Source organism: Pseudophryne corroboree, unplaced genomic scaffold (assembly GCF_028390025.1).
Source record: "Pseudophryne corroboree isolate aPseCor3 unplaced genomic scaffold, aPseCor3.hap2 scaffold_571, whole genome shotgun sequence".
In the NCBI taxonomy this organism is placed as follows: Eukaryota; Metazoa; Chordata; class Amphibia; order Anura; family Myobatrachidae; genus Pseudophryne; species Pseudophryne corroboree.
In genome coordinates this window covers 204604-230230 of record NW_026970170.1, presented here as the reverse complement: position 1 = coordinate 230230, position 25627 = coordinate 204604, and the positions used below count along the sequence as shown (strand labels likewise).

At 47.3% G+C, this 25627-nt stretch overlaps 23 non-coding genes across 23 annotated transcripts; 19 read left to right on the top strand and 4 right to left on the bottom strand.

Moving 5' to 3' along the window:
* Positions 1 to 3710: 3710 nt before the first annotated feature.
* On the bottom strand, positions 3711 to 3826 carry LOC135033425 (U5 spliceosomal RNA). Its single transcript, XR_010228790.1, has one exon. It is a non-coding gene; the product is annotated as a U5 spliceosomal RNA (small nuclear RNA).
* Positions 3827 to 3970: 144 nt separating this feature from the next.
* On the top strand, positions 3971 to 4133 carry LOC135033465 (U1 spliceosomal RNA). The gene has a single exon (XR_010228829.1). It is a non-coding gene; the product is annotated as a U1 spliceosomal RNA (small nuclear RNA).
* A 4814-nt stretch (positions 4134 to 8947) lies between these two features.
* Positions 8948 to 9060, bottom strand: LOC135033460 (U5 spliceosomal RNA). The gene has a single exon (XR_010228824.1). It is a non-coding gene; the product is annotated as a U5 spliceosomal RNA (small nuclear RNA).
* A 286-nt stretch (positions 9061 to 9346) lies between these two features.
* On the bottom strand, positions 9347 to 9463 carry LOC135033459 (U5 spliceosomal RNA). Its single transcript, XR_010228823.1, has one exon. It is a non-coding gene; the product is annotated as a U5 spliceosomal RNA (small nuclear RNA).
* Positions 9464 to 9733: 270 nt separating this feature from the next.
* Positions 9734 to 9849, bottom strand: LOC135033443 (U5 spliceosomal RNA). Its single transcript, XR_010228807.1, has one exon. It is a non-coding gene; the product is annotated as a U5 spliceosomal RNA (small nuclear RNA).
* A 144-nt stretch (positions 9850 to 9993) lies between these two features.
* LOC135033492 (U1 spliceosomal RNA) lies at positions 9994 to 10157 on the top strand. Its single transcript, XR_010228855.1, has one exon. It is a non-coding gene; the product is annotated as a U1 spliceosomal RNA (small nuclear RNA).
* Positions 10158 to 10309: 152 nt separating this feature from the next.
* Positions 10310 to 10472, top strand: LOC135033398 (U1 spliceosomal RNA). The gene has a single exon (XR_010228770.1). It is a non-coding gene; the product is annotated as a U1 spliceosomal RNA (small nuclear RNA).
* A 674-nt stretch (positions 10473 to 11146) lies between these two features.
* On the top strand, positions 11147 to 11310 carry LOC135033314 (U1 spliceosomal RNA). Its single transcript, XR_010228703.1, has one exon. It is a non-coding gene; the product is annotated as a U1 spliceosomal RNA (small nuclear RNA).
* Positions 11311 to 11462: 152 nt separating this feature from the next.
* On the top strand, positions 11463 to 11625 carry LOC135033312 (U1 spliceosomal RNA). Its single transcript, XR_010228701.1, has one exon. It is a non-coding gene; the product is annotated as a U1 spliceosomal RNA (small nuclear RNA).
* A 671-nt stretch (positions 11626 to 12296) lies between these two features.
* LOC135033264 (U1 spliceosomal RNA) lies at positions 12297 to 12460 on the top strand. Its single transcript, XR_010228655.1, has one exon. It is a non-coding gene; the product is annotated as a U1 spliceosomal RNA (small nuclear RNA).
* A 152-nt stretch (positions 12461 to 12612) lies between these two features.
* Positions 12613 to 12775, top strand: LOC135033417 (U1 spliceosomal RNA). Its single transcript, XR_010228785.1, has one exon. It is a non-coding gene; the product is annotated as a U1 spliceosomal RNA (small nuclear RNA).
* Positions 12776 to 13449: 674 nt separating this feature from the next.
* On the top strand, positions 13450 to 13611 carry LOC135033488 (U1 spliceosomal RNA). Its single transcript, XR_010228851.1, has one exon. It is a non-coding gene; the product is annotated as a U1 spliceosomal RNA (small nuclear RNA).
* A 973-nt stretch (positions 13612 to 14584) lies between these two features.
* LOC135033283 (U1 spliceosomal RNA) lies at positions 14585 to 14748 on the top strand. The gene has a single exon (XR_010228673.1). It is a non-coding gene; the product is annotated as a U1 spliceosomal RNA (small nuclear RNA).
* A 152-nt stretch (positions 14749 to 14900) lies between these two features.
* LOC135033311 (U1 spliceosomal RNA) lies at positions 14901 to 15063 on the top strand. Its single transcript, XR_010228700.1, has one exon. It is a non-coding gene; the product is annotated as a U1 spliceosomal RNA (small nuclear RNA).
* Positions 15064 to 15741: 678 nt separating this feature from the next.
* Positions 15742 to 15906, top strand: LOC135033331 (U1 spliceosomal RNA). Its single transcript, XR_010228720.1, has one exon. It is a non-coding gene; the product is annotated as a U1 spliceosomal RNA (small nuclear RNA).
* A 149-nt stretch (positions 15907 to 16055) lies between these two features.
* Positions 16056 to 16218, top strand: LOC135033324 (U1 spliceosomal RNA). Its single transcript, XR_010228713.1, has one exon. It is a non-coding gene; the product is annotated as a U1 spliceosomal RNA (small nuclear RNA).
* A 674-nt stretch (positions 16219 to 16892) lies between these two features.
* Positions 16893 to 17056, top strand: LOC135033292 (U1 spliceosomal RNA). Its single transcript, XR_010228682.1, has one exon. It is a non-coding gene; the product is annotated as a U1 spliceosomal RNA (small nuclear RNA).
* A 152-nt stretch (positions 17057 to 17208) lies between these two features.
* Positions 17209 to 17371, top strand: LOC135033366 (U1 spliceosomal RNA). Its single transcript, XR_010228746.1, has one exon. It is a non-coding gene; the product is annotated as a U1 spliceosomal RNA (small nuclear RNA).
* Positions 17372 to 18045: 674 nt separating this feature from the next.
* Positions 18046 to 18209, top strand: LOC135033479 (U1 spliceosomal RNA). Its single transcript, XR_010228843.1, has one exon. It is a non-coding gene; the product is annotated as a U1 spliceosomal RNA (small nuclear RNA).
* Positions 18210 to 18361: 152 nt separating this feature from the next.
* LOC135033393 (U1 spliceosomal RNA) lies at positions 18362 to 18524 on the top strand. The gene has a single exon (XR_010228766.1). It is a non-coding gene; the product is annotated as a U1 spliceosomal RNA (small nuclear RNA).
* A 671-nt stretch (positions 18525 to 19195) lies between these two features.
* LOC135033487 (U1 spliceosomal RNA) lies at positions 19196 to 19359 on the top strand. Its single transcript, XR_010228850.1, has one exon. It is a non-coding gene; the product is annotated as a U1 spliceosomal RNA (small nuclear RNA).
* A 152-nt stretch (positions 19360 to 19511) lies between these two features.
* LOC135033414 (U1 spliceosomal RNA) lies at positions 19512 to 19674 on the top strand. Its single transcript, XR_010228783.1, has one exon. It is a non-coding gene; the product is annotated as a U1 spliceosomal RNA (small nuclear RNA).
* Positions 19675 to 20345: 671 nt separating this feature from the next.
* Positions 20346 to 20509, top strand: LOC135033262 (U1 spliceosomal RNA). The gene has a single exon (XR_010228653.1). It is a non-coding gene; the product is annotated as a U1 spliceosomal RNA (small nuclear RNA).
* The last annotated feature ends 5118 nt before the right edge of the window (positions 20510 to 25627 follow it).

Below are 25627 nucleotides of genomic sequence, written 5' to 3'. Positions count from 1 at the left end.
TGGAACCCTCATCTGCATATGAAAAGAGAAAAGGGGCATGCAGGGCATGGCGGCCTTTTGCGGTGCTTGGATGACCCCTAGTTCGCATTAAACACCCCCACCCTCCTTTGGTGTGGGGCTCATGTTGGCCATGCCCCATCCCCTGAAGCATTCAAGCTGATTTCTTGCAGCAGCTGGGCACTGTAACAGCTCCAGAGCTGTTCTGTAAGGCAAGTAAAAGGGTGTGGGCCCTGCAGCACCACCTGTAGTTTGCATTGTGCGTTGGAAGGCACAAAGTAAGCAGACGGGAGGAGAAGTCAGGATAGTGCGCAAGGGCATCCTTTTCTCTTAGTCCGTAGAGGATGCTGGGGTCACATTAAGAACCATGGGGTATAGACGGGATCCGCAAGAGACATGGGCACTTTAAGACTTTCAAAGGGTGTGAACTGGCTCCTCCCTCTATGCCCCTCCTCCAGACTCCAGTTATAGGAACTGTGCCCAGGGAGACGGACATTTCGAGGAAAGGATTTATTGTTAAACTAAGGTGAGCATCTTACCAGCTCACACCTTAAGCATGCCGCAGAACGTGGCATTCAACAGAACACAAGCCAACGGCATGAACAATTGCAGCAAAAAGCTGACCAGAACCATAACATAACATGTGTATAACCACAAGTAATAACTGCAGACACAGTATGGACTGGGACGGGTGCCCAGCATCCTCTACGGACTAAGAGAAAAGGATTTACCGGTAGGTATTAAAATCCTATTTTCTCATACGACCTAGAGGATGCTGGGGTCACATTAAGAACCATGGGGTTATACCAAAGCTCTTGAACGGGTGGGAGAGTGCGTACGACTCTGCAGCACCGAATGACCCAACTTGAGGTTATCATCAGCCAAGGTATCAAACTTGTAAAACTTAGCAAAAGTGTTTACTAAATAGCTGCTCGGCAAAGTTGCAATGCCGAGACTCCCCGACCAGCTGCCCAGGATGAACCCACCTTTCTAGTAGAATGGGTCTTCACCTAATTCAGTAACGGCAATCCTGCCATGGAATGAGCATGCTGAATCTTACCACAGATCCAGCGCATAATGGTCTACATGGAAGCAGGACACCCAATCCTGTTGGGAGCATACAGGACAAACAGAGCCTCTGTTTTCCTAATCTGAACCGTTCTGGTGACATAAATTTTCAAAGTTCTGACCACAGCCAGAGACTTTGACTCAACGAAGGTGTCAGTGGCCAAAGGCACCATGTGGAAAGATGAACCACCTTCGGCAGAAATTGTTGACGTGTCCTCAATTCTGCTCTATCTTCATGAAAGATCAAATAAAGGCTCTTGTGATACTGCATGGTTTGTACTGTTTTCCATGTGCTCCCAGATCTTTCAAGCAAGTAGCATGGTCAAGAAAGTTCTGTTTGAAAAGAAACAACATTTACTGTCATTGTTATAGAATTTGGGAGAAAAAACAAGAAGAAATCTGCACTGTTGACGCACTGGACAGAATGAATGAATCATAAAATATAACCTTTATTAAGTATGTATTAAAATTGGATAAATATTAATATTATTATCCCAAACTGCAGTGAAACATAAAGGTTAAAATCACAGAACTAACATACATGTGCATAAGAAGAATAAAGAGATGTGAAAAAAAGGTTTAAAAAGCGTGTCCGTGTGTGATTATTTTTGAAGGCACAACCCTGGCGGGTTGTTTATATAGATATATATGTTGCTAATAATCACTTTCTAGCGTAATGTTATTAAATAGCTGTTAGTATCTATGTCATCAGGTACCACTGGGTCGTATCCTATATACTCCCTTCACTCAATAGGGGTTACCTCCCGGGAAGCCATCCCCATTGGCGAATTTGTGGGGGTGATTGAGTATAACCGGTAAGCTAACCTCCAATTTGTGGGGTGCTTAGGTAGATGGGGATCACTTATTTCTCTGTGTCCCCTAAGACTATATTCCTAAATTCAATACCACAGGGGGATAGCTTTCTATATCGGATAAGGAATCACTTGATAGGGAAATCTCTATGCATCATGGAAAGATCATATTTATTAATATCCAAACTAAAAAAATGATGAATAGCTTTAATTTAGCTGTTTAGATATAGTTAATTGGCGAGATATACCAACAGGTGCGGTTGCCTTAAGGAATATGGCAATTCCAATATAAATAGCAGCCCTCCTTCATATAATCAGCCAGATCTTATTAAATCTGGTCCAGATATAGCCGTTCAGATATACTTAATTGACAACATATATCAATCGGTGGGGTTGCCTTAAGGAATATAGCAATTCCAATTCTCATATAAATAGCAACCTTCCTTCATATATTCAGCCAGATCTTATTTAATCTGATCTAGGCGTAGGCAATAATGCTTTCCTTAGAGGTATAGCCACCTCAATTCTTATTAGGAAGCAAAGTGTCTGTCATAATGGTTTATCCAATTCATCTAAGAAATAATATATTCCATGTGTCAGAGATTCATTACTCTCTATTTACACTGTTAAAGAGTTAATTCTTATTATGTTACAGTGTAATGAAATTATCATATAGGGAGATGTGGCAATTCCATGTGCTATATATATAATAACCCTTAGTGGTCCAGATTCCACAATGAGGAATTTTCTTATAAACCGCTGAAACACACAGCTGTTTGACTGACTTCCAAATATATCTATCTCACTTTGTAACAGTCTTATGATAGAGAAACTGTTACATATTCGGTCACTTAGTTATCTAAAGGTAAACAGACTCAGTGTGAGGGTAATATAATATATCAAATGCGCTGTCAATAATCGTGGTAACTGGTGTAATAATGTGGTATATTGAGTATGCTAGTAAGGCATATAACTGCTCTCCAGCCTTTAAGTGTTACCAATCAATTTGTTACACTGTAAAGGATTTATGGTGTCCTGTTAGGACATGCAGCTGCTAGGCTGACTCAAAGATTTATCCATTTGTAACAATTATGTAACAGTTATATACATGTTACTGGTATTACATAGAAATAGTATGACACAGGCCAGCAGTCCCATGTGTCTAGATTCCACAATAGGAGATTTTCTTTGTCTTATAAACTGCTGGAACACACAGCTGCTAGACTGACTTCAAATATATATATTACTTTGTAACAGTCTTATAGTAAAGAGACTGTTACACACTGTCATTTAGTTATCTCAAGGTTAGCAGATTCTGTGTGAGGATAGTGTTCTGTTAGAACATGCAGCTGCTAGGCTGACTCATAGAAAATGTATCCATTTGTAACAAATGACACATACAGCATTAAATTAATATCTATAGCAGCCCATGTGACATCTCTACTCTTATCATAATTGTCTGGTTATTGCCAATCTGGACAGCAGGAGTGATATATATTCACTAGTCCCAATATCCCATCATATAAATATACCCACACTGATATACTTTCTTATCAAGAGTTATTAGTAGCTATCTGTATGCACTTTAGACATTGTATCTGCTAAGTGACATCATATCTAGTGTATTCCTTTCTTATAGCTCAGCTTCTATTCCCTATTAGTGGAGACTAACAGCTAACATCATAATCATATATTTTTGTTTTATAACATTTCACATGAGTCAAATACACGCGGACACGCCGTGCCCTACACGTGTGTTTCACTGCATCTATGGCAACTTACATTAAAGCTAACAAGAAAGCACACTCGTTCTGTCTTTAAACTGATAAAAGAAACCCCAATAATATGGGGCATGCAAAAATTGAGGTAAAACTCAGTTTTGCTCCTCTCCACGGAAATCTTTAGTAAAAGGCGAAAGATTTGTTCGTTCTGAAGAGAAGCCAGAGCATGACCAAGATTTTCATCTGAAAATATGTGTTCTCCCTGCAGTTGTTGTCCCCAGATGAGAGTTCCCTTGTGCTGCCTCAGTTGAATCTCCTTTACTTGACAGAGATGTGCCTGAGCAGCGGCCCTCCCCAGCCCTATCCCAAATCATACTTATTTTGCATAGGAGATACCATGGTCATGAAGATTGTTCTCCCAGGGTGAGGTTCATTCATTGCATTCTGGGTATGCTGACCCCTGTGATTTCCCCAATGTGGGAAACTCGACTGCATTATTTGTGGTAGTGGGGGACTGTGTTTGTGCTTTCCTCTGGTCAGCTCTGGTAAAAGTCAGATTTCTTTGTCTCAGATCTTCCTCTAGCCTTGTTCTTCTTTCGAGAGTTCCCTTGTGCTGCCTCAGTTGGATCTCCTTCACTTGACAGGGGGTGCCCGAGCAGCAATCCTCCACAGCTCTAGCCCAACTCCTACTTACCTGCCAGGTGAGATACTATGATCTTCACTGTTAGGGCAATCAGGATGTGGAATTCCCTGCCAGGGAAGGTGGTAATGGCGGACTCTGTAATTGGATTTAAAAAAGGAATGGATACATTTCTGAATGAAAAAGCTATCTAAGGTTATAATACTTAAAATATCAACATGGTTAATCCGGGGGTAACATGAGTTATAGTAGCTAACTAGTCATAAAACATTATTCAGCAAGTATGTAGAATCATCACAACTTAAAACAGGTTGAACACGATGGGCAATTTGCCTCTATTCAACCTCAAAAACTATGTTACTATATGTTACTATATTACTATGTTACTGTAGTATACAGAAAACCAAAATGCAATGAACAGTGATAGTGAGCACTGATGAGGATACTAGAACTGACACTGAGCAGCAAGATGCAGCACTGGACTATTAGTAATGTACTGTAGTATGCTGAGCACCACAATGCAGCACAAGACAATGAGCAGTGATACTGAGCACTGATGAGGATACTACTGAGAACTGACACTGAGCAGGAGAGACACACTACTAGTATTACTGAGCAGCAATAAGTAACCACTGATACTGAGCACTGATATTGAGATTTCCACTGAGAGAACATAGCCACGTCCATTCCGCTCTCTCTTCAATGCACGAGTAAAAATGGCGGCAACGCGCAGCTCTTTATATGGAATCCGAATCTCGCGAGAATCCGACAGCGGGATGATGACATTTTCCCTTGTTCAGGTTTTGCGAGTCAGGCGGGAACAACCGAGCCTGCCTCGGACCAGTGTAAACAACGTGGAGTTCGTGGGGAATTCGGTTCTCGGAGAACCGAACCCGCTTCTCTCTACCTTATACCAATCAATTTTTTTATTTTCAATCTAAGCCCCTGCAGTTTTCTGTAAGCATCTGCTTCGCTATGATGATCAACAAGTCACAAGGGCAAACACTCAGGGCTTGAGGCGTAGATCTTAGGACCAGCTGCTACAAGCATGGCAGAGGTGTCACTATCACTGGTGACACCCAGAGAGGTGGCAAGGGAGATTGTAATGCAGTGCGCGCAGATAAGCAGCGCAATGGTAAAAAGGAGGCATGGTTTCATAGGTAGGGGCGTGGCCTGGTGGCCTGAATCTACATTTTGTTGCTCCGGGTGTCCCGGGGGTTGGGGGCTGCACCCGGGGACTAGTGTGTGAGCGGTGCTGGCTCCTGCACAGTGAAAGGGCATGGCCACCCAGCATGACGCCTCCCTTCTTGACCATGCTGTAATTGCAGTCGCACTGCAGTTCAGCGTGATCATAAAAAATGGTGTAGCCTCCTGCTGGTGCAGACTGTATGTGCGCGCAGGAAGCCGCCACCATTTTTGTGATCACAGCGGCTGAATGTGATGTCATACAGCCGCTGTGACCACGCCCCCTGTGTCTACTCCGTTGCAGACCCCATTTTGAAGCCTTGCCCCCGCACCGCTCCATCCCTGACTTGGAAATGGAGTGTTGCTGACCCACCTATCCCCCCCCGCCCCGATTGACAGGCAGAGGCGATCGCATTCTCTGCGGGGTGCCGCAGAAAATGCAGGCACATGCGTATGCTCTTAGCAATTTTTGCAGTTGGATCGCTTATTGTGATTGCAATCCAACCTGAATCAGGCCCTATTACCTATCACAATGCGCTGCGGGCAGTACAAAATTGGGTTAATATAGGAGAAAAACCCCCAGACCTGTGCTCCTTAACTGTACCTGGTGGCTAGTGGAGCGGCTGCCCAGTAATCAGTGTCCACGCCAGTGCGCACACGGTCCACCCCCTACGGCCACGCTCCCCTTCATCAGCGGCCTCGTGATCCGGAAGGGTGGTGTGTGTGTGACTGACCTTAGGATGAAACCGGACCCTCCGCTGCAGTGACCCAGCAACCAGGGCACGGGAGTATACAGCGCCGCTGGGAGTGATGAAGCTGCAGTAAAGATGTCTATTAGACCTAGCCTGCTGCAGCCCTTGTAGATTCTCATAAAACAAGTTCTTCTTTTCTTGTCAAAATTTATAGCTAAGAATAGGCTGCCTGAGGCAGGCCCCTGTTAAGTGGCCTGCTACTGAAGGCACCAACTACAAACTGAGCTCCCTGTTCATGGAAGCGGGGTTATAGAGGAGAATGCACTGAGCATCTTGGGAACAGTCAAAAGCTTTGAGCCGGTTGGTGCCTCAGATCAAGATCCTACTCTACACCCCAATGTGAATCCTTGTGGAGTCCAGTGTACCCCACAGAAGAAATTAATGTGTCACACCCATTGGCAGCAACCTTAGAATAGCTGCTGACGGGCACAATTGAGAAAGGAAGGGGGGGGGGGGGACATTTGAATCCAGCACATAAATGCAATTCAAATATGTAATTTGTACCTTCCTATTTTAAAATATAATGGATGAACCTCACCCTGTGAGAACAATCTTCATGATCAAGAGATCTCATATGCAAAATAAGTATGAGTTGGGATAGGGCTGGGGAGGGTGGCTGCTCGGGCAGCCCCTCCCCCGTCAAGTTAAGGAGATTCAACTGAGGAAGCACAAGGGAACTCTCGTCTGGGGACAACAACTGCAGGGAGACCACATCTTTTCAGATGAACATGGGAGGGCGGAAGGCTGCCTAATACTGAAGCACCATCAAATATCAAACCATATGCAACATCTAGTACAAGCCTTCCTGGGGGAAGGTCTGCAGCAGACGGATTTGCATACAGTGATGTTATTCAAGCAGTGGGCCAAAGTTGGCTGGAACCCTCATCTGCATATGAAAAGAGAAAAGGGGCGTGCAGGGCATGGCGGCCTTTTGCAGTGCTTGGATGACCCCTAGTTCTCATTAAACACCCCCACCCTCCTTTGGTGTGGGGCTCATGTTGGCCATGCCCCATCCCCTGAAGCATTCAAGCTGATTTCTTGCAGCAGCTGGGCACTGTAACAGCTCCAGAGCTGTTCTGTAAGGCAAGTAAAAGGGTGTGGGCCCTGCAGCACCACCTGTAGTTTGCATTGTGCGTTGGAAGGCACAAAGTAAGCAGACGGGAGGAGAAGTCAGGATAGTGCGCAAGGGCATCCTTTTCTCTTAGTCCGTAGAGGATGCTGGGGTCACATTAAGAACCATGGGGTATAGACGGGATCCGCAAGAGACATGGGCACTTTAAGACTATCAAAGGGTGTGAACTGGCTCCTCCCTCTATGCCCCTCCTCCAGACTCCAGTTATAGGAACTGTGCCCATGGAGACGGACATTTCGAGGAAAGGATTTATTGTTAAACTAAGGTGAGCATCTTACCAGCTCACACCTTAAGCATGCCGCAGAACGTGGCATTCAACAGAACACAAGCCAACGGCATGAATAATTGCAGCAAAAAGCTGACCAGAACCATAACACAACATGTGTATAACCACAAGTAATAACTGCAGACACAGTATGGACTGGGACGGGTGCCCAGCATCCTCTACAGACTAAGAGAAAAGGATTTACCGGTAGGTATTAAAATCCTATTTTCTCATACGACCTAGAGGATGCTGGGGTCACATTAAGAACCATGGGGTTATACCAAAGCTCTTGAACGGGTGGAAGAGTGCGTACGACTCTGCAGCACCGAATGACCCAACTTGAAGTTATCATCGGCCAAGGTATCAAACTTGTAAAACTTAGCAAAAGTGTTTACTAAATAGCTGCTCGGCAAAGTTGCAATGCCGAGACTCCCCGACCTGCTGCCCAGGATGAACCCACCTTTCTAGTAGAATGGGTCTTCACCTAATTCAGTAACGGCAATCCTGCCATGGAATGAGCATGCTGAATCTTACCACAGATCCAGCGCATAATGGTCTACATGGAAGCAGGACACCCAATCCTGTTGGGAGCATACAGGACAAACAGAGCCTCTGTTTTCCTAATCTGAACCGTTCTGGTGACATAAATTTTCAAAGTTCTGACCACAGCCAGAGACTTTGACTCAACGAAGGTGTCAGTGGCCAAAGGCACCATGTGGAAAGATGAACCACCTTCGGCAGAAATTGTTGACGTGTCCTCAATTCTGCTCTATCTTCATGAAAGATCAAATAAAGGCTCTTGTGATACTGCATGGTTTGTACTGTTTTCCATGTGCTCCCAGATCTTTCAAGCAAGTAGCATGGTCAAGAAAGTTCTGTTTGAAAAGAAACAAACATTTACTGTCATTGTTATGCAAATAAACTTACATTAAAGCTAACCAGAAAGCACACTCGTTCTGTCTTTAAACTGATAAAAGAAACCCCAATAATATGGGCATACCTCCCAACTTTGTCGGCTCGCAAAGAGGGACACACGCGCGGCGAAGTCGCACGCGCTCCCAAAAAGGGCGTGGCCTAAGTAAAAAGGGGCATGGCTTAGCGGGAGGACCCGCGATCGCGAGTCACGCCCCCGTTTTCGGAACTGAGGGGGCATGCCCAGCGCTCTGTGAGCCGCTGGCATGCCACCTCTCCCTCTGACTTCAGTGAATAGACGCTGTGCGCACAGCGACTATTCACCGCTGCTCTGCTAAGCAGGGCAGCGACAGACAGAGCCTCCCAACTGTCCTCCCCACCGCGGGACACTGCGGCCCGCAGGTGGGACAGCGGGACAGTCTCCAAAAAACGGGACTGTCCCGCGAAAATCGGGACAGTTGGGAGGTATGATATGGGGCATGCAAAAATTGAGATAAAACTCAGTTTTGCTCCTCTCCACGGAAATCTTTAGTAAAAGGCGATAGATTTGTTCGTTCTGAAGAGAAACCAGAGCATGACCAAGATTCCACCTGTCGCCTGAGTGCCATGCCAGCAGTCCTCATTCAGCTCAAAGTGAGCACCCAATTTGAAAGAAAGAAAGCAGATTTCTCACCAGGCTTCCCCTTGCTATAAACATGGTTTGTACTCTTTTCCATGTGCTCCCAGATCTTTCAAGCAATTAGTATGGTCAAGAAAGTTCTGCTTGAAAAGAAACAGACATTTATTGTCATTGTTATGCAAATAAACTTACATTAAAGCTAACAAGAAAGCACACTCGTTCTGTCTTTAAACTGATAAAAGAGACCCCAATAATATGGGGCATGCAAAAATTGAGATAAAACTCAGTTTTGCTCCTCTCCACGGATAATCTTTAATAAAAGGCGAAAGATTTGTTCATTCTGAAGAGAAACCAGAGCATGACCAAGATTCCACCTGTCGCCTGAGTGCTGTGCCAGCAGTCCTCATTCAGATCAAAGTGAGCGCCCAATTTGAAAGAAAGCAGATTTCTCACCTGGCTTCTCCTTGCTATAAGCATGGTTTGTACTGTATTCCATGTGCTCCCAGATCTTTAAAGCAAGTAGCATGGTCAAGAAAGTTCTGTTTGAACATAAATAAACATTTACTGTCATTTCTATGCAAATGAGCTTACATTAAAGCACACTCATTCTATCTTTAAACCGGTAAAAGAAACCCCAAAAAGATGGGGCATGCAAAAATTGAGATAAAACTCGGTTTTGCTCCTCTCCACGGAAATCTTTAGTAAGAGGCAAAAGATTTGTTCGTTCTGAAGAGAAACCAGAGCATGACCAAGATTTTTATCTGAAAATATGTGTTCTCCCTGCAGTTGTTGTCCCCAGATGAGAGTTCCCTTGTGCTGCCTCAGCTGAATCTCCTTTACTTGACAGAGATGTGCCTGAGCAGCGGCCCTCCCCAGCCCTATCCCAAATCATACTTATTTTGCATAGGCGATACCATGGTCATGAAGATTGTTCTCCCAGGGTGAGGTTCATTCATTGCATTCTGGGTATGCTGACCCCTGTGATTTCCCCAAATGTGGGAAACTCGACTGCATTATTTGTGGTAGTGGGGGACTGTGTTTGTGCTTTCCTCTAGTCAGCTCTGGTAAAAGTCAGATTTATTTGTCTCAGATCTTCCTCTAGCCTTGTTCTTCTTTCGAGAGTTTCCTTGTGCTGCCTAAGTTGGATCTCTTTCACTTGACAGGGGGGTGCCCGAGTAGCGACCCTCCCCAGCTCTAGCCCAACTCCTACTTACCTGCCAGGTGAGATACTATGATCATGAAGGTGCTTCTCCCAGGGCAAGGCTCACCCATTGCACTCTGGGTGTGGTGCCCCTGCGATTTCCCCAAATGTGGGAAGCTTGACTGCATAATTTGTGTTTCCCCTGGTCGGCTCTCGTATAATTCAGATCTCTTTGTCTCAGGTCTCTCTCCAGCCTAGTTTGCTGTCTGTTTCCACTTCTTTTTTCATGAGCCCCTCCCTTTTATACCCTTGTGCACTATCCTGACTTCTCCTCTTGTCTGCTTATTTTGTGCCTTCCAATGCACAATGCAAACTACAGGTAGTGCTGCAGGGCCCACACCCTTTTACTTGCCGTACAGAGCAGCTCTGGAGCTGTTACAGTGCCCAGCTGCTGCAAGAAATCAGCTTGAATGCTTCAGGGGCTGGGGCATAGCCAACATGAGCCCCACACCGAAGGAGGGTGGAGGTGTTTAATGCGAACTAGGGGTCATCCAAGCGCCGCAAAAGGCCGCTATGCCCTGCACGCCCCTTTTCTCTTTTCATATGCAGACGAGGGTTGAAGCCAACTTTGACCCACTGCTTGGATGACATCACCGTATGCAAATCCATCTGCTGCAGGCCTTCCCCCAGGAATGCTTGCACTAGTTGTTGCATTTGGTTTGTTGTTTGGGGGTGCTTCATTATTAGGCAGCCTTCTGCCCTCCCATGTTCATCTGAAAATATGTGTTCTCCCTGCAGTTGTTGTCCCCAGATGAGAGTTCCCTTGTGCTGCCTCAGTTGAATCTCCTTTACTTGACAGAGATGTGCCTGAGCAGCGGCCCTCCCCAGCCCTATCCCAAATCATACTTATTTTGCATAGGAGATACCATGGTCATGAAGATTGTTCTCCCAGGGTGAGGTTCATTCATTGCATTCTGGGTATGCTGACCCCTGTGATTTCCCCAAATGTGGGAAACTCGACTGCATTATTTGTGGTAGTGGGGGACTGTGTTTGTGCTTTCCTCTGGTCAGCTCTGGTAAAAGTCAGATTTATTTGTCTCAGATCTTCCTCTAGCCTTGTTCTTCTTTCGAGAGTTCCCTTGTGCTGCCTCAGTTGAATCTCCTTCACTTGACAGGGGGGTACCCGAGCAGCGACCCTCCCCAGCTCTAGCCCAACTTCTACTTACCTGGCAGGTGAGATACTATGATCATGTAGGTGCTTCTCCCAGGGCAAGGCTCACCCATTGCACTCTGGGTGTGCTGCTCCTGCGATTTCCCCAAATGTGGGAAACTTGACTGCATAATTTGTGTTTCCCCTGGTCGGCTCTCGTATAATTCAGATCTCTTTGTCTCAGGTCTCTCTCCAGCCTAGTTTGCTGTCTGTTTCAACTTCTCTTTTCTTGAGCCGCTCCCTTCTATGCCCTTGCGCACTATCCTGACTTCTCCCGTCTGCTTACTTTGTGCCTTCCAATGCACAATGCAAACTACAGGTAGTGCTGCAGGGCCCACACCCTTTTACTTGCCGTTCAGAGCAGCTCTGGAGCTGTTACAGTGCCCAGCTGCTGCAAGAAATCAGCTTGAATGCTTCAGGGGCTGGGGCATAGCCAACATGTGCCCCACACCGAAGGAGGGTGGAGGTGTTTAATGCGAACTAGGGGTCATCCAAGCGCCGCAAAAGGCCGCCATGCCCTGCACGCCCCTTTTCTCTTTTCATATGCAGACGAGGGTTGAAGCCAACTTTGACCCACTGCTTGGATGACATCACTATATGCAAATCCATCTGCTGCAGGCCTTCCCCCAGGAATGCTTGTACTAGTTGTTGCATTTGGTTTGTTGTTTGGGGGTGCTTCAGTATTAGGCAGCCTTCTGCCCTCCCATGTTTATCTGAAAATATGTGTTCTCCCTGCAGTTGTTGTCCCCAGATGAGAGTTCCCTTGTGCTGCCTCAGTTGAATCTCCTTTACTTGACAGAGATGTGCCTGAGCAGCGGCCCTCCCCAACCCTATCCCAAATCATACTTATTTTGCATAGGCGATACCATGGTCATGAAGATTGTTCTCCCAGGGTGAGGTTCATTCATTGCATTCTGGGTATGCTGACCCCTGTGATTTCCCCAAATGTGGGAAACTCGACTGCATTATTTGTGGTAGTGGGGGACTGTGTTTGTGCTTTCCTCTGGACAGCTCTGGTAAAAGTCAGATTTCTTTGTCTCAGATCTTCCTCTAGCCTTGTTCTTCTTTCGAGAGTTCCCTTGTGCTGCCTCAGTTGGATCTCTTTAACTTGACAGGGGGGTGCCCGAGCAGCGACCCTCCCCAGCTCTAGCCCAACTCCTACTTACTTGCCAGGTGAGATACTATGATCATGAAGGATCTTCTCCCAGGGCAAGGCTCACCCATTGCACTCTGGGTGTGGTGCCCCTGCGATTTCCCCAAATGTGGGAAGCTTGACTGCATAATTTGTGTTTCCCCTGGTCGGATCTCGTATAATTCAGATCTCTTTGTCTCAGGTCTCTCTCCAGCCTAGTTTGCTGTCTGTTTCCACTTCTTTTTTCATGAGCCCCTCCCTTTTATACCCTTGTGCACTATCCTGACTTCTCCTCCTGTCTGCTTACTTTGTGCCTTCCAATGCACAATGCAAACTACAGGTAGTGCTGTAGGGCCCACACCCTTTTACTTGCCGTACAGAGCAGCTCTGGAGCTGTTACAGTGCCCAGCTACTGCAAGAAATCAGCTTGAATGCTTCAGGGGCTGGGGCACAGCCAACATGAGCCCCACACCGAAGGAGGGTGGAGGTGTTTAATGTGAACTAGGGGTCATCCAAGCACCGCAAAAGGCCGCCATGCCCTGCACGCCCCTTTTCTCTTTTCATATGCAGACGAGGGTTGAAGCCAACTTTGACCCACTGCTTGGATGACATCACCGTATGCAAATCCATCTGCTGCAGGCCTTCCCCCAGGAATGCTTGCACTAGTTGTTGCATTTGGTTTGTTGTTTGGGGGTGCTTCAGTATTAGGCAGCCTTCTGCCCTCCCATGTTCATCTGAAAATATGTGTTCTCCCTGCAGTTGTTGTCCCCAGATGAGAGTTCCCTTGTGCTGCCTCAGTTGAATCTCCTTTACTTGACAGAGATGTGCCTGAGCAGCGGCCCTCCCCAGCCCTATCCCAAATCATACTTATTTTGCATAGGAGATACCATGGTCATGAAGATTGTTCTCCCAGGGTGAGGTTCATTCATTGCATTCTGGGTATGCTGACCCCTGTGATTTCCCCAAATGTGGGAAACTCGACTGCATTATTTGTGGTAGTGGGGACTGTGTTTGTGCTTTCCTCTGGTCAGCTCTGGTAAAAGTCAGATTTATTTGTCTCAGATCTTCCTCTAGCCTTGTTCTTCTTTCGAGAGTTTCCTTGTGCTGCCTCAGTTGGATCTCTTTCACTTGACAGGGGGGTGCCCGAGCAGCGACCCTCCCCAGCTCTAGCCCAACTCCTACTTACCTGCCAGGTGAGATACTATGATCATGAAGGTGCTTCTCCCAGGGCAAGGCTCACCCATTGCACTCTGATTTCCCCAAATGTGGGAAGCTTGACTGCATAATTTGTGTTTCCCCTGGTCGGCTCTCGTATAATTCAGATCTCTTTGTCTCAGGTCTCTCTCCAGCCTAGTTTGCTGTCTGTTTCCACTTCTTTTTTCATGAGCCCCTCCCTTTTATACCCTTGTGCACTATCCTGACTTCTCCTCCTGTCTGCTTACTTTGTGCCTTCCAATGCACAATGCAAACTACAGGTAGTGCTGCAGGGCCCACACCCTTTTACTTGCCGTACAGAGCAGCTCTGGAGCTGTTACAGTGCCCAGCTGCTGCAAGAAATCAGCTTGAATGCTTCAGGGGCTGGGGCATAGCCAACATGAGCCCCACACCGAAGGAGGGTGGAGGTGTTTAATGCGAACTAGGGGTCATCCAAGCGCCGCAAAAGGCCGCCATGCCCTGCACGCCCCTTTTCTCTTTTCATATGCAGACGAGGGTTGAAGCCAACTTTGACCCACTGCTTGGATGACATCACCGTATGCAAATCCATCTGCTGCAGGCCTTCCCCCAGGAATGCTTGCACTAGTTGTTGCATTTGGTTTGTTGTTTGGGGGTGCTTCAGTATTAGGCAGCCTTCTGCCCTCCCATGTTCATCTGAAAATATGTGTTCTCCCTGCAGTTGTTGTCCCCAGATGAGAGTTCCCTTGTGCTGCCTCAGTTGAATCTCCTTTACTTGACAGAGATGTGCCTGAGCAGCGGCCCTCCCCAGCCCTATCCCAAATCATACTTATTTTGCATAGGAGATACCATGGTCATGAAGATTGTTCTCCCACGGTGAGGTTCATTCATTGCATTCTGGGTATGCTGACCCCTGTGATTTCCCCAAATGTGGGAAACTCGACTGCTTTATTTGTGGTAGTGGGGGACTGTGTTTGTGCTTTCCTCTGGTCAGCTCTGGTAAAAGTCAGATTTCTTTGTCTCAGATCTTCCTTTAGCCTTGTTCTTCTTTCGAGAGTTCCCTTGTGCTGCCTCAGTTGGATCTCCTTCACTTGACAGGGGGGTACCCGAGCAGCGACCCTCCCCAGCTCTAGCCCAACTTCTACTTACCTGGCAGGTGAGATACTATGATCATGTAGGTGCTTCTCCCAGGGCAAGGCTCACCCATTGCACTCTGGGTGTGCTGCTCCTGCGATTTCCCCAAATGTGGGAAACTTGACTGCATAATTTGTGTTTCCCCTGGTCGGCTCTCGTATAATTCAGATCTCTTTGTCTCAGGTCTCTCTCCAGCCTAGTTTGCTGTCTGTTTCAACTTCTCTTTTCTTGAGCCGCTCCCTTCTATGCCCTTGCGCACTATCCTGACTTCTCCCGTCTGCTTACTTTGTGCCTTCCAATGCACAATGCAAACTACAGGTAGTGCTGCAGGGCCCACACCCTTTTACTTGCCGTTCAGAGCTGCTCTGGAGCTGTTACAGTGCCCAGCTGCTGCAATAAATCAGCTTGAATGCTTCAGGGGATGGGGCATGGCCAACATGAGCCCCACACCAAAGGAGGGTGGGGTGTTTAATGCGAACTAGGGGTCATCCAAGCACCGCAAAAGGCCGCCATGCCCTGCACGCCCCTTTTCTCTTTTCATATGCAGATGAGGGTTGAAGCCAACTTTGACCCACTGCTTGGATGACATCACCGTATGCAAATCCGTATTCTGCAGAACTTCCCCCAGGAATGCTTGCACTAGTTGTTGCATTTGGTTTGTTGTTTGGGGGTGCTTCAGTATTAGGCAGCCTTCTGCCCTCCCATGTTCATCTGAAAATATGTGTTCTCCCTGCAGTTGTTGTCCCCAGATGAGAGTTCCCTTGTGCTGCCTCAGTTGAATCTCCTTTACTTGACAGAGATGTGCATGAGCATTTGGGATAGGGCCCTCCCCAGCCCTATCCCAAATCATACTTATTTTGCATAGGAGATACCATGGTCATGAAGATTATTCTCCCAGGGTGAGGTTCATTCATTGCATTCTGGGTATGCTGACCCCTGTGATTTCCCCAAATGTGGGAAACGTGACTGCTTTATTTGTTGGCAGTGGGGGACTGTGTTTGTGTTTTCCTCTGATCTCTGGTAAAAGTCAGATTTCTTTGTTTCAGATCTTCCTCTAGCCTTGTTCTTCTTTCGAGAGTTTCCTTGTGCTGCCTCAGTTGGATCTCCTTCACTTGACAGGGGGGTGCCCGAGCAGCGACCCTCCCCAGCTCTAGCCCAACTCCTACTTACCTGCCAGGTGAGATACTATGATCATGAAGGTGCTTCTCCCAGGGCAAGGCTCACCCATTGCACTCTGGGTGTGCTGCCCCTGCGATTTCCCCAAATGTGGGAAACTTGACTGCATAATTTGTGTTTCCCCTGGTCAGGTCTCGTATAATTCAGATCTCTTTGTCTCAGGTCTCTCTCCTGCCTAGTTTGCTGTCTGTTTCCACTTCTCTTTTCTTGAGCCGCTCCCTTCTATGCCCTTGCGCACTATCCTGACTTCTCCTCCTTTCTGCTTACTTTGTGCCTTCCAACGCACAATGCGAACTACAGGTAGTGCTGCAGGGCCCACACCCTTTTACTTGCCTTACAGAGCAGCTCTGGAGCTGTTACAGTGCCCAGCTGCTGCAAGAAATCAGCTTGAATGCTTCAGGGGCTGGGGCATAGCCAACATGAGCCCCACACCGAAGGAGGGTGGAGGTGTTTAATGCAAACTAGGGGTCAGCCAAGTGCTGCAAAAGGCCACCATGCCCTGCACGCCCCTTTTCTCTTTTCATATGCAGACGAGGGTTGAAGCCAACTTTGACCCACTGCTTGGATGACATCACCATATGCAAATCTATCTGCTGCAGGCCTTCCCCCAGGAATGCTTGCACTAGTTGTTGCATTTGGTTTGTTGTTTGGGGGTGCTTCAGTATTAGGCAGCCTTCTGCCCTCCCATGTTCATCTGAAAATATGTGTTCTCCCTGCAGTTGTTGTCCCCAGATGAGAGTTCCCTTGTGCTGCCTCAGTTGAATCTCCTTTACTTGACAGAGATGTGCCTGAGCAGCGGCCCTCCGCAGCCATATCCCAAATCATACTTATTTTGCATAGGAGATACCATTGTTATGAAGATTGTTCTCCCAGGGTGCGGTTCATTCATTGCACTCTGGGTATGCTGAACCCTGTGATTTCCCCAAATGTGGGAAACTCGACTGCATTATTTGTGGTAGTGGTGGACTGTGTTTGTGCTTTCCTCTGGTCAGCTCTGGTAAAAGTCAGATTTCTTTGTCTCAGATCTTCCTCTAGCCTTGTTCTTCTTTCGAGAGTTCCTTTGTGCTGCCTCAGTTGGATCTCCTTCACTTGACAGGGGGGTGCCCGAGCAGCGACCCTCCCCAGCTCTAGCCCAACTCCTACTTACCTGCCAGGTGAGATACTATGATCATGAAGGTGCTTCTCCAAGGGCAAGGCTCACCCATTGCACTCTGGGTGTGCTGCTCCTGCGATTTCCCCAAATGTGGGAAACTTGACTGCATAATTTGTGTTTCCCCTGGTCAGGTCTCGTATAATTCAGATATCTTTGTCTCAGGTCTCTCTCCAGCCTAGTTTGCTGTCTGTTTCCACTTCTCTTTTCTTGAGCCGCTCCCTTCTATGCCCTTGCGCACTATCCTGACTTCTCCTCCTTTCTGCTTACTTTGTGCCTTCCAACGCACAATGCGAACTACAGGTAGTGCTGCAGGGCCCACACCCTTTTACTTGCCTTACAGAGTAGCTCTGGAGCTGTTACAGTGCCCAGCTGCTGCAAGAAATCAGCTTGAATGCTTCAGGGGCTGGGGCATAGCCAACATGAGCCCCACACCGAAGGAGGGTGGAGGTGTTTAATGCAAACTAGGGGTCAGCCAAGTGCCGCAAAAGGCCACCATGCCCTGCACGCCCCTTTTCTCTTTTCATATGCAGACGAGGGTTGAAGCCAACTTTGACCCACTGCTTGGATGACATCACCATATGCAAATCTATCTGCTGCAGGCCTTCCCCCAGGAATGCTTGCACTAGTTGTTGCATTTGGTTTGTTGTTTGGGGGTGCTTCAGTATTAGGCAGCCTTCTGCTCTCCCATGTTCATCTGAAAATATGTGTTCTCCCTGCAGTTGTTGTCCCCAGATGAGAGTTCCCTTGTGCTGCCTCAGTTGAATCTCCTTTACTTGACAGAGATGTGCCTGAGCAGCGGCCCTCCCCAGCCCTATCCCAAATCATACTTATTTTGCATAGGAGATACCATGGTCATAAAGATTGTTCTCCCAGGGTGAGGTTCATTCATTGCATTCTGGGTATGCTGACCCCTGTGATTTCCCCAAATGTGGGAAACTCAACTGCATTATTTGTGGTAGTGGGGGACTGTGTTTGTGTTTTCCTCTGGTCAGCTCTGGTAAAAGTCAGATTTCTTTGTCTCAGATCTTCCTCTAGCCTTGTTCTTCTTTCGAGAGTTCCATTGTGCTGCCTCAGTTTGATCTCCTTCACTTGACAGGGGGGTACCCGAGCAGCGACCCTCCCCAGCTCTAGCCCAACTCCTACATACCTGCCAGGTGAGATACTATGATCATGAAGGTGCTTCTCCCAGGGCAAGGCTCACCCATTGCACTCTGGGTGTGCTGCTCCTGTGATTTCCCCAAATGTGGGAAACTTGACTGCATAATTTGTGTTTCCCCTGGTCGGCTCTCGTATAATTCAGATCTCTTTGTCTCAGGTCTCTCTCCAGCCTAGTTTGCTGTCTGTTTCCACTTCTCTTTTCTTGAGCCGCTGCCTTCTATGCCCTTGTGCACTCTCCTGACTTCACCTGTCTGCTTACTTTGTGCCTTCCAACGCACAATGCAAACTACAGGTAGTGCTGCAGGGCCAACACCCTTTTACTTGCCTTACAGAGCAGCTCTGGAGCTGTTACAGTGCCCAGCTGCTGCAAGAAATCAGCTTGAATGCTTCAGGGGCTGGGGCATAGCCAACATGAGCCCCACACCGACGGAGGGTGGAGGTGTTTAATGCTAACTAAGGGTCATCCAAGCGCCGCAAAAGGCCGCCATGCCCTGCATACCCCTTTTCTCTTTTCATATGCAGATGAGGGTTCCAGCCAACTTTGGCCCACTGCTTGGATGACATCACCGTATGCAAATCCGTCTTCTGCAGACCTTTTCCCAGGAATGCTTGTACTAGTTGTTGCATTTGGTTTGTTGTTTGGGGGTGCTTCAGTATTAGGCAGCCTTCTGCTCTCCCATGTTCATCTGAAAATATGTGTTCTCCCTGCAGTTGTTGTCCCCAGATGAGAGTTCCCTTGTGCTGCCTCAGTTGAATTTCCTTTACTTGACAGAGATGTGCCTGAGCAGCGGCCCTCCCCAGCCATATCCCAAATCATACTTATTTTGCATAGGAGATACAATTGTCATGAAGATTGTTCTCCCAGGGTGAAGTTCATTCATTGCATTCTGGGTATGCTGACCCCTGTGATTTCCCCAAATGTGGGAAACTCGACTGCATTATTTGTGGTAGTGGGGGACTGTGTTTGTGCTTTCCTCTGGTCAGCTCTGGTAAAAGTCAGATTTCTTTGTCTCAGATCTTCCTCTAGCCTTGTTCTTTTTTCGAGAGTTTCCTTGTGCTGCCTCAGTTGGATCTCCTTCACTTGACAGGGGGGTGCCCGAACAGCGACCCTCCCCAGCTCTAGCCCAACTCCTACTTACCTGCCAGGTGAGATACTATGATCAGGAAGGTGCTTTTCCCAGGGCAAGGCTCACCCAATGCACTCTGGGTGTGCTGCTCCTACGATTTCCCCAAATGTGGGACACTTGATTACATAATTTGTGTTTCCTCTGGTCGGCTCTCGTATAATTCAGATCTCTTTGTCTCAGGTCTCTCTCCAGCCTAGTTTGCTGTCTGTTTCCACTTCTCTTTTCTTGAGCCGCTCCCTTCTATGCACTTGTGCACTATCCTGACTTCTCCCGTCTGCTTACTTTGTGCCTTCCAACGCACAATGCAAACTACAGGTAGTGCTGCAGGGCCCACACCCTTTTACTTGCTTTACAGAGCAGCTCTGGAGCTGTTACAGTGCCCAGCTGCTGCAAGAAATCAGCTTGAATGCTTCAGGGGCTGGGGCATAGCCAACATGAGCCCCACACCGAAGGAAGGTGGAGGTGTTTAATGCGAACTAGGGGTCATCCAAGCGCCGCAAAATGCCGCCATGCCCTGCACACCCCTTTTTTATTTTCATATGCAGACGAGGGTTGAAGCCAACTTTGACCCACTGCTTGGATGACATCACCATATGCAAATCCATCTGCTGCAGGCCTTCCCCCAGGAATGCTTGCACTAGTAGTTGCATTTGATTTGTTGTTTGGGGGTGCTTCAGTATTAGGCAGCCTTCTGCCCTCCCATGTTCATCTGAAAATATGTGTTCTCCCTGCAGTTGTTGTCCCCAGATGAGAGTTCCCTTGTGTTGCCTCAGTTGAATCTCCTTTACTTGACAGAGATGTGCCTGAGCAGCGGCCCTCCCCAGCCCTATCCCAAATCATACTTATTTTGCATAGGAGATACCATGGTCATGAAGATTGTTCTCCCAGGGTGAGGTTCATTCATTGCACTCTGGGTATGCTGACCCCTGTGATTTCCCCAAATGTGGGAAACTCGACTGCATTATTTGTGGTAGTGGGGGACTGCGTTTGTGCTTTCCTCTGGTCAGCTCTGGTAAAAGTCAGATTTCTTTGTCTCAGATCTTCCTCTAGCCTTGTTCTTCTTTCGAGAGTTCCCTTGTGCTGCCTCAGTTGGATCTCCTTCACTTGACAGGGGGTGCCCGAGCAGCAATCCTCCACAGCTCTAGCCCAACTCCTACTTACCTGCCAGGTGAGATACTATGATCTTCACTGTTAGGGCAATCAGGATGTGGAATTCCCTGCCAGGGAAGGTGGTAATGGCGGACTCTGTAATTGGATTTAAAAAAGGAATGGATACATTTCTGAATGAAAAAGCTATCCAAGGTTATAATACTTAAAATATCAACATGGTTAATCCGGGGGTAACATGAGTTATAGTAGCTAACTAGTCATAAAACATTATTCAGCAAGTATGTAGAATCATCACAACTTAAAACAGGTTGAACACGATGGGCAATTTGCCTCTATTCAACCTCAAAAACTATGTTACTATATGTTACTATATTACTATGTTACTGTAGTATACAGAACACCACAATGTAATGAGCAGTGATAGTGAGCACTGATGAGGATACTAGAACTGACACTGAGCAGCAAGATGCAGCACTGGACTATTAGTAATGTACTGTAGTATGCTGAGCACCACAATGCAGCACAAGACAATGAGCAGTGATACTGAGCACTGATGAGGATACTACTGAGAACTGACACTGAGCAGGAGAGACACACTACTAGTATTACTGAGCAGCAATAAGTAACCACTGATACTGAGCACTGATATTGAGATTTCCACTGAGAGAACATAGCCACGTCCTCTCCGCTCTCTCTTCAATGCACGAGTAAAAATGGCGGCAACGCGCAGCTCTTTATATGGAATCCGAATCTCGCGAGAATCCGACAGCGGGATGATGACATTTTCCCTTGTTCAGGTTTTCCGAGTCAGGTGGGAACAACCGAGCCTGCCTCGGACCAGTGTAAACCACGTGGAGTTCGTCGGGAATTCGGTTCTCGGAGAACCGAACCCGCTCCTCTCTACCTTATACCCATCAATTTTTTTATTTTCAATCTAAGCCCCTGCAGTTTTCTGTAAGCATCTGCTTCGCTATGATGATCAACAAGTCACAAGGGCAAACACTCAGGGCTTGAGGCGTAGATCTTAGGACCAGCTGCTACAAGCATGGCAGAGGTGTCACTATCACTGGTGACACCCAGAGAGGTGGCGAGGGAGATTGTAATGCAGTGCGCGCAGATAAGCAGTGCAATGGTAAAAAGGAGGCATGGTTTCATAGGTAGGGGCGTGGCCTGGTGGCCTGAATCTACATTTTGTTGCTCCGGGTGTCCCGGGGGTTGGGGGCTGCACCCGGGGACTAGTGTGTGTGCGGTGCTGGCTCCTGCACAGTGACAGGGCATGGCCACCCAGCATGACGCCTCCATTCTTGACCATGCTGTAATTGCAGTCGCACTGCAGTTCAGCGTGATCATAAAAAATGGTGTAGCCTCCTGCTGGTGCAGACTGTATGTGCGCGCAGGAAGCCGCCACCATTTTTGTGATCACAGCGGCTGAATGTGATGTCATACAGCCGCTGTGACCACGCCCCCTGTGTCTCCTCCGTTGCAGACCCCATTTTGAAGCCTTGCCCCCGCACCGCTCCATCCCTGACTTGGAAATGGAGTGTTGCTGACCCCCCTCTCCCCCCCCGCCCCGATTGACAGGCAGAGGCGATCGCATTCTCTGCGGGGTGCCGCAGAAAATGCAGGCACATGCGTATGCTGTTAGCAAATTTTGCAGTTGGATCGCTTATTGTGATTGCATTCCAACCTGAATCAGGCCCTATTACCTATCACAATGCGCTGCGGGCAGTACAAAATTGGGTTAATATAGGAGTAAAACTCCCAGACCTGTGCTCCTTAACTGTACCTGGTGGCTAGTGGAGCGGCTGCCCAGTAATCAGTGTCCACGCCAGTGCGCACACGGTCCACCCCCTACGGCCACGCTCCCCTTCATCAGCGGCCTCGTGATCCGGAAGGGCGGTGTGTGTGTGACTGACCTTAGGAAGAAACTGGAGCCTCCGCTGCAGTGACCCAGCAACCAGGGCACGGGAGTATACAGCGCCGCTGGGAGTGATGAAGCTGCAGTAAAGATGTCTATTAGACCTAGCCTGCTGCAGCCCTTGTAGATTCTCATAAAACAAGTTCTTCTTTTCTTGTCAAAATTAATAGCTAAGAATAGGCTGCCTGAGGCAGGCCCCTGTTAAGTGGCCTGCTACTGAAGGCACCAACTACAAACTGAGCTCCCTGTTCATGGAAGCGGGGTTATAGAGGAGGATGCGCTGAGCATCTTGGGAACAGTCAAAAGCTTTGAGCCGGTTGGTGCCTCAGATCAAGATCCTACTCTACACCCCAATGTGAATCCTTGTGGAGTCCAGTGTACCCCACAGAAGAAATTAATGTGTCACACCCATTGGCAGCAACCTTAGAATAGCTGCTGACGGGCACAATTGAGAAAGGAAGGGGGGGGGGGGGGGACATTTGAATCCAGCACATAGATGCAATTCAAATATGTAATTTGTACCTTCCTATTTTAAAATATAATGGATGAACCTCACCCTGTGAGAACAATCTTCATGATCAAGAGATCTCATATGCAAAATAAGTATGAGTTGGGATAGGGCTGGGGAGGGTGGCTGCTCGGGCAGCCCCTCCCCCGTCAAGTTAAGGAGATTCAACTGAGGACGCACAAGGGAACTCTCGTCTGGGGACACCAACTGCAGGGAGACCACATCTGTTCAGATGAACATGGGAGGGTGGAAGGCTGCCTAATATTGAAGCACCATCAAATATCAAACCATATGCAACAACTAGTACAAGCATTCCTGGGGGAAGGTCTGCAGAAGACGGATTTGCATACGGTGATGTCATCCAAGATGTGGGCCAAAGTTGGCTGTAACCCTCATCTGCATATGAAAAGAGAAAAGGGGCATGCAGGGCATGGCGGCCTTTTGCGGTGCTTGGATGACCCCTAGTTCGCATTAAACACCCCCACCCTCCTTTGGTGTGGGGCTCATGTTGGCCATGCCCCATCCCCTGAAGCATTCAAGCTGATTTCTTGCAGCAGCTGGGCACTGTAACAGCTCCAGAGCTGTTCTGTAAGGCAAGTAAAAGGGTGTGGGCCCTGCAGCACCACCTGTAGTTTGCATTGTGCGTTGGAAGGCACAAAGTAAGCAGACGGGAGGAGAAGTCAGGATAGTGCGCAAGGGCATCCTTTTCTCTTAGTCCGTAGAGGATGCTGGGGTCACATTAAGAACCATGGGGTATAGACGGGATCCGCAAGAGACATGGGCACTTTAAGACTTTCAAAGGGTGTGAACTGGCTCCTCCCTCTATGCCCCTCCTCCAGACTCCAGTTATAGGAACTGTGCCCAGGGAGACGGACATTTCGAGGAAAGGATTTATTGTTAAACTAAGGTGAGCATCTTACCAGCTCACACCTTAAGCATGCCGCAGAACGTGGCATTCAACAGAACACAAGCCAACGGCATGAACAATTGCAGCAAAAAGCTGACCAGAACCATAACATAACATGTGTATAACCACAAGTAATAACTGCAGACACAGTATGGACTGGGACGGGTGCCCAGCATCCTCTACGGACTAAGAGAAAAGGATTTACCAGTAGGTATTAAAATCCTATTTTCTCATACGACCTAGAGGATGCTGGGGTCACATTAAGAACCATGGGGTTATACCAAAGCTCTTGAACGGGTGGGAGAGTGCGTACGACTCTGCAGCACCGAATGACCCAACTTGAGGTTATCATCAGCCAAGGTATCAAACTTGTAAAACTTAGCAAAAGTGTTTACTAAATAGCTGCTCGGCAAAGTTGCAATGCCGAGACTCCCCGACCAGCTGCCCAGGATGAACCCACCTTTCTAGTAGAATGGGTCTTCACCTAATTCAGTAATGGCAATCCTGCCATGGAATGAGCATGCTGAATCTTACCACAGATCCAGCGCATAATGGTCTACATGGAAGCAGGACACCCAATCCTGTTGGGAGCATACAGGACAAACAGAGCCTCTGTTTTCCTAATCTGAACCGTTCTGGTGACATAAATTTTCAAAGTTCTGACCACAGCCAGAGACTTTGACTCAACGAAGGTGTCAGTGGCCAAAGGCACCATGTGGAAAGATGAACCACCTTCGGCAGAAATTGTTGACGTGTCCTCAATTCTGCTCTATCTTCATGAAAGATCAAATAAAGGCTCTTGTGATACTGCATGGTTTGTACTGTTTTCCATGTGCTCCCAGATCTTTCAAGCAAGTAGCATGGTCAAGAAAGTTCTGTTTGAAAAGAAACAACATTTACTGTCATTGTTATAGAATTTGGGAGAAAAAACAAGAAGAAATCTGCACTGTTGACGCACTGGACAGAATGAATGAATCATAAAATATAACCTTTATTAAGTATGTATTAAAATTGGATAAATATTAATATTATTATCCCAAACTGCAGTGAAACATAAATGTTAAAATCACAGAACTAACATACATGTGCATAAGAAGAATAAAGAGATGTGAAAAAAAGGTTTAAAAAGCGTGTCCGTGTGTGATTATTTTTGAAGGCACAACCCTGGCGGGGTTGTTTATATAGATATATATGTTGCTAATAATCACTTTCTAGCGTAATGTTATTAAATAGCTGTTAGTATCTATGTCGTCAGGTACCACTGGGTCGTATCCTATATACTCCCTTCACTCAATAGGGGTTACCTCCCGGGAAGCCATCCCCATTGGCGAATTTGTGGGGGTGATTGAGTATAACCGGTAAGCTAACCTCCAATTTGTGGGGTGCTTAGGTAGATGGGGATCACTTATTTCTCTGTGTCCCCTAAGACTATATTCCTAAATTCAATACCACAGGGGGATAGCTTTCTATATCGGATAAGGAATCACTTGATAGGGAAATCTCTATGGATCATGGAAAGATCATATTTATTAATATCCAAACTAAAAAAATGATGAATAGCTTTAATTTAGCTGTTTAGATATAGTTAATTGGCGAGATATACCAACAGGTGCGGTTGCCTTAAGGAATATGGCAATTCCAATATAAATAGCAGCCCTCCTTCATATAATCAGCCAG